Source organism: Hemitrygon akajei, chromosome 28 (assembly GCF_048418815.1).
Source record: "Hemitrygon akajei chromosome 28, sHemAka1.3, whole genome shotgun sequence".
Lineage (NCBI taxonomy): Eukaryota > Metazoa > Chordata > Chondrichthyes > Myliobatiformes > Dasyatidae > Hemitrygon > Hemitrygon akajei.
In genome coordinates, this window is record NC_133151.1 from 21,868,142 (window position 1) to 21,874,135 (window position 5,994).

The 5,994-nt window shown below is 43.6% G+C and overlaps 1 non-coding gene across 1 annotated transcript; it reads right to left on the reverse strand.

Moving 5' to 3' along the window:
- Positions 1–5,922: 5,922 nt before the first annotated feature.
- trnad-guc (transfer RNA aspartic acid (anticodon GUC)) lies at positions 5,923–5,994 on the reverse strand. The gene has a single exon. It is a non-coding gene; the product is annotated as a tRNA-Asp (tRNA).

Consider the following 5,994-nt stretch of genomic DNA (forward strand, 5'->3'; position numbering starts at 1 on the left):
TACCCAGGAACTGGACATTTCAGACATGATGGTGTGGAATTAATAAGAGATCCTGTGTTCAAGGATACCTGAAGAAGAAGTCAACAAAACATGGGAGGATTCCAGATACAATTTGAGGGTGAACATCCATGTCCACAACCAATGTCCTCAACATAATTAAGGACAATTATATAGATGTGAATGTGGGGTTGCATGGGGTCGACAGGGTAAATAAGATCATGACAGCTCAACAGACGAGCAGTAGTGGATGTTTAAACTACTGGTTCATAACACTCAGCAGACATTGATCCCAATTAGACAGAGGGACCCAGGAGAATGATGGGTCAATGGGGTCAAGGGAAACATTAAATCAAAGCCTAGAGCACAGATAGTGACAAGGCCGAGAGATAGACTAACAGACTGAGATTAATTCAGGAACCAGTGGCAAGAGCCTCAAAGCTACTCTAACAAATAAAATTGCAATAAATTAAACTCGATATGTGAATATTGTTCACATTGGGGACATGGGACACATCTCAATGATATATTGCTTGACATTTCAACACTGTGCAATGACTTACAACACTCACCATCATGAGAAAAAAATCTAATGAGACTAAAAGTTAACATCACCAGGTCACAATGACCTGCACTCGAGAGTTTAACAGGGAAGTGGCTGGAGAGAAAGTACGGGTAGAAGTTGCTGTTTGCCAGAACACACAGTGTTCCAGGAAGGTCCCAATGGAGTGAAAAACCTCAACTGCTTCCATTGTTCAAGAAAGTTAGAATACAACAGAAGGTAATTGTCATCCTGTTACTTTCACAAGTGTTGAGGGCAAGATGCTGGAGTCTGATCTATGAGGAAATTACAAGTCATTGAAAGAAGTGAAATGTCATCAAACCGAGTGAACAATGTTCAGATTTGCAGCGACACACTGCATGAAAATGGAACTTTCAGTCCATCTGGTCCAGGCCGAGGAAAGCTCTCTTCCAGGAGGCACCCATATCCGACTGAACAAGTTGGTTCAGATCACTGCTCCATGATGTTTACTCTGCCCTGCGCTGAACTTTGGGCTCTCTGTCTGTTTGCATGTTATTTTTTCTCTCTGCACATTGAGTGTTTGACAGTCCTCTTTTCGTTTTTGTTTTGTTCCTTTTATGTTCCTTTGTTTCATGGCTGCCTGTTAGGAGAGGAATCTCAAGGCTGTATAATGTCAGCATAATTGTAATAATAAATGTGCTTTAAACTTTTGAACTTTCAGCACTGACTGGGAATTCCACGGAGCACAATATTCGATGTGGCAGAATTTGTTAGCCATGTCTAAAAGGGATTCTTTAAGCAGTATGTGTGTGGTCCAACCAGTTGGGAGGTCTGTCCTGTTCTGAGAAGTGAGCCAGGTGACTGACTTTTCAGTGGCTGAGCTAGTTGAGGTTGTAACAAGGCTAGGGTAAAGTTACTGCTCAGGCAAGGATAGTTTACAGGTAGGTGCAGTCAACCTGGGCAGAAAGGGTGTTGAAGAGCAGAGCTTCCCTTTGCACAGCAGGGGATGGACCCATTTTACATTCCAAGACAAAATAATGATGCAAGTGACAGATTGCCGTGTAACAGTTGCTTTACTAATTCTGGATTATTATTGGCATTTAATGTGCAGATTGTTTTGACTATTTATTCTGTATTATCGTAGTTTCAATGTGGATTAAACAGACAGATAAGGAATTTGAACATAAACAAGTTCCATTTCAAACATGAGAAAATGAGCAGATGCTGGAAATCCAAAGCAACACACACAAAATGCTGGAGGAACTCAGCAGGCCGGGCAGCATCTATGATAAAGAGTAAAGATTCAATGTGCGTTTGAGCCGAGGCCCTTAATCATGATTTGAAAAAAGAAGAGAAGTCCGATTAAGAAGGTGGGGGAGGAAGGAAGAAGTAAAAGATGGTAGGTGATGTGTGAAACTGGGAGAGGGGAGGGGCTAAGGAAAGAGCTGGGAAATAGATTGGTGATAGAGATGAAGGGCTAGAGGAAGGGGAATCTGATAGCAGAGAAGAGAAGACCGTGGAAGAAAGGGAAGAAGGAGGGGATGGACAGGTAAGGAGATTAAGTAGGAGAAGGAAACAGGAATGTGGAATGGTGAAGGAGAGCAGGGGGCAATTAGTGGAAGTGCAAGAAATTGATGTTCATGCCATCAGGTTGGAGGCTACCCTTTTGGAATATAAGGCATTGCTCCTCCAACCTGAGTGTGGACTCATTGCGGCAGTAGAGGTGGTGATGGACTGACATATTGGAAAGGGAATAGGAAGCGGAATTGAAATAATAGCCATGGGGAGATGCCACTTTTCCTGGCAGATGGAGCGAAGATGCTTGACGAAGTGTCCTCCAATCTACATCAGGATGCACTGATATGCAGGAGGCCACACCGGGAGCACTGGAGACAGTAGACAACCCCAGCAGACTCGCAGGTGAATTTTTGCCTCACCTGGAAGGACTGTTTAGGGCCCTGAATGGTAGTGTGGGAGGAGGGGTAGGGGTGGGTATGACACTTTGCAAGTGTAAGTACCAGGAGGGGGATCAGTCCGGAGCGATGAGTGGACAAGGGAGTCACACAGGGAGCAATTGCTGCAGGAAGTGGAGAGTGGGGGTGGGCGAGGAGATTACCATTTGGTCATTATCAGTCTCCGAATAAACAACTCTGTAAAAAGTGATATTTCTTTGATCAAATTTGAGAACAGTTTGGTTCAGAGGCCATGTTGTTCTCCTTGTGCACAGGTAACTAAGGTTTGATTGAAGAACGAGTGTGAGTTTTCAGATTCCAGCTAATGGGTGATGGTGGAAACATGGAGTTTCCTCTGAGAAACTGAACCCTTGGCTTTGTTGTACAAGAGAAAGGAATTCAGCCCCAGAAGCCAATCGGTCCTCAAACAGAATTCCTCATGTGTGGAGTAGTCCATCACCTTTGTCTACTGTAGGAAAGCTGCAACAGTAAAGAAGGAGCATTAGGTGGGTTTGAATCAGCTGAGTGAATAGAGGGAAACTGTGGCTGCCTCGGGCAGGGCTGGATCTCATGAGTCTACGGGAAAAGAGGATGTCTGATGCTAGATTGAATCCCATTGGTCATGATGCATATGCCTTGGGGTGGATTTGATCCCATGATGCACGAAAGAAAGGGAATTCTGAAGTATGAGTGAGTGCCTTGATTGTGTGTCTGAATGGTCACGTGAGAGTCCCTTACTGGACATCTAAGACAACTCCGGTGGCATGTCTATTCCTATGGTATGGAGCAGAAAGAATGAAGTATGTTGAGAAGTGGGTGGAGTGGAAGAAGTGAGTGCTTGCAGAAGTACAGATAAAGGAGAGAGGAAACTTTCAGGTGCCCTGTGGTGTTCACCTGGAGAGAAATGCAAAAATAATTGGTTGCTTCTCGCAGTAAGAGCAGAGAAGATGAAAAAAAAGTTAGAGAAATAGAATTGGAAAGAACAGGAAAATGTAATCGAGTCTACCTCAATGTTTAAGAGACTACTAGACAGGTATATGGAGGAACTTAAGATGGGGGGAGGTTATATGGGAGGCAGGGTTTGAGGGACGGCACAACATTGTGGGCCGAAGGGCCTGTAATGTGCTGTACTATTCTATGTTTAACAAGACACAACTCGTACCAATGTCTGAGTAGGAAGTAGTACGAACCTGTTTTACCCCTGCCCCGCACAGGTACGGTTACAACAAAGCCCACCCCAGTAGTGTCTCCTGAGTTCTTGATGAGGCTGGTGTAAATCTCTCAAAAGCTCGATGGGAGAATGAGCAATATGGAGACATTTATGCACTTTGAACTAAAATGTCATGTTATATTGAAGTGTTTCCTTCACAATCCATAGTGACATATGATACACCGTATTGCACAAAAAGCAGATGGGCACCTTAATAAATTTGTAAAGTAGATAAACAAGGTATTTCAGAAATACACAGATTTACTCGATCGTAATGAATGTTATTGCAAATGATGATTAAATGAGTCCGGGTTAAAGGAAATGTAGATTGTTACTTGTGTGAGATGAAAAGAGGTAAGTAAAATTCTGAGTGGTTTACAATAATTTCAGATGAAATCAAGTGCTTCAAGCTGTTAAGGGAGTGGATAATATTTGTGTGAGGACTGGAGACTCCCTGGACTGCTCTACCATTGTCTCATTAATATTGATCATTGTATAAAAATATTGTGACAGCTGCCCTGTATGATTTGAATGTTATTTTAACTTGTATTCTGTTTTATATTTAATATAGATGACAGTGACCACGTTGTTGCTCATCATTACTAGATTAAATCTGTTTACAATTTCATTCTAAATTTTGTTTGAACGTTACCTGCTTTAAATGCATTTGACTTGTCAACCACTTGTGACTGGTATTTATTTTGTGCCGAACATTGTATAGTGTTATTTAGAGAAAATAAAAGCTATCCTAAATTATGGATTTTGCAGTTCTTTGATTCACTTCAAGAAACATGGGGAGATGGCGGAGGACAGTTACTGGTAAAAGGTGGAGGCGTCAGTGAGAGGTGCACATTGTTTGTGGACAGCCTCGCCACTGAGTTCAAAGATGCCCTCAGCGCCAAAGCAACTTTGCTAACAGTCAGTTTCAGCCTCAGCCGCCACAACCACCACAGACTATGAAGTTTATTTTAAATAATCCTTTCCCAAACTGTACTGTAGAATTTGTACAATTGTAATTCTGCCCGCTGTAAAATGCCTCCTGATGTACGCCCATGTCTCAATTCTTGGCCTTGATGACTTCTTCGCCTCATGTCGTAGATGAAGCGGCACAGCTCCTGTTCCACTCAAAGAACATGACCCTTACTTATGAACGTATGTTGGTACTAAACGCTCGAGTTGTTGAGTGTGTTGTAGGGGTCCCATACATACGGAAGGTGGGTTAACAGTGGAGTCTGAACCCCTCAATTGTACCGAGTGATTCTGTTATAATGAACCCCCCTTGATCAGCTTCATTCCTTGCTGGGATGCTCGTGCAACTCCAGTGTACAGTGGGCAAGGCGGTTTATATTCTTGCTGCTGTTGAAACTTGTTGAAGTTTCTTACTGAGAACTCTCTATGGAGAGAGGACCCAAAGGATAGCTGCCTCCTATCGTTCCGCAATCCTCCTCTTCAGACAGACGATGACAGGGTCACTGAGGAGACCCGAATTCTCTGTGCAGTTCAACTGCAGCCACAATCCATGCTGTCCTTTACAGGACGAAAGGGAAGTGGGGCGTGTGGAAGTCACAGCGAGTCAAGTTAATGTCGCGTCTTGGTAAAGGAAAGTTTACAGATCGTGAGCAGTCAACCCAGGGAAGAATGATCTTTGAAGAGCAGAGTTTCCCTTTGCACAGCGGGGGACTGGAGCCATTTTGCATACCAAAACAAGATGAGGATGCAAAGGAAGTGTTCCAGGGTGACACATAATATTGGTCAGAAACAAGAGAAATCTGCGGATGCTGGAAATTCAAGCAACACAGAAAATGCTGAAGGAACTCGGCAGAACAAGCATAATCGATGGAAAAGGGTAAACAGACGACGTTTCCGACCGGCACCCTTTGTCTGGACTGATATTGGTCAGTTACTTTACTATTGTGGTGGGACCATGCGGGAACTCATAGTTGACAACAAATGCCCCGGATTAATATGCTCGGAATGATGGACTCTGTCACTGAGTGTAAAAACGAATAACGAACAAGTAACGGTTCTGAGATACAGATTGTCAGAGGATATTTGAGGAAAGAGGCTGAGAACAACGCCCCTTTCTTCTCGGAAGACTCTACTGACCCGGCCTCACAGCAGTCCGAACTATATTCCACCTTGCCCAATGAACTGATTTAGCGTAAACACAAATGCTTTGTCCGCTTTAATATGTCTTCTTCATTCAACATTCCCCGTGAATGATGCAGTAAAACTTGCAACTCCCCGTCGGGGAATTGAACCCCGGTCTCCCGCGTGACAGGCGGGGATACTAACCACTATACTAACGAGGA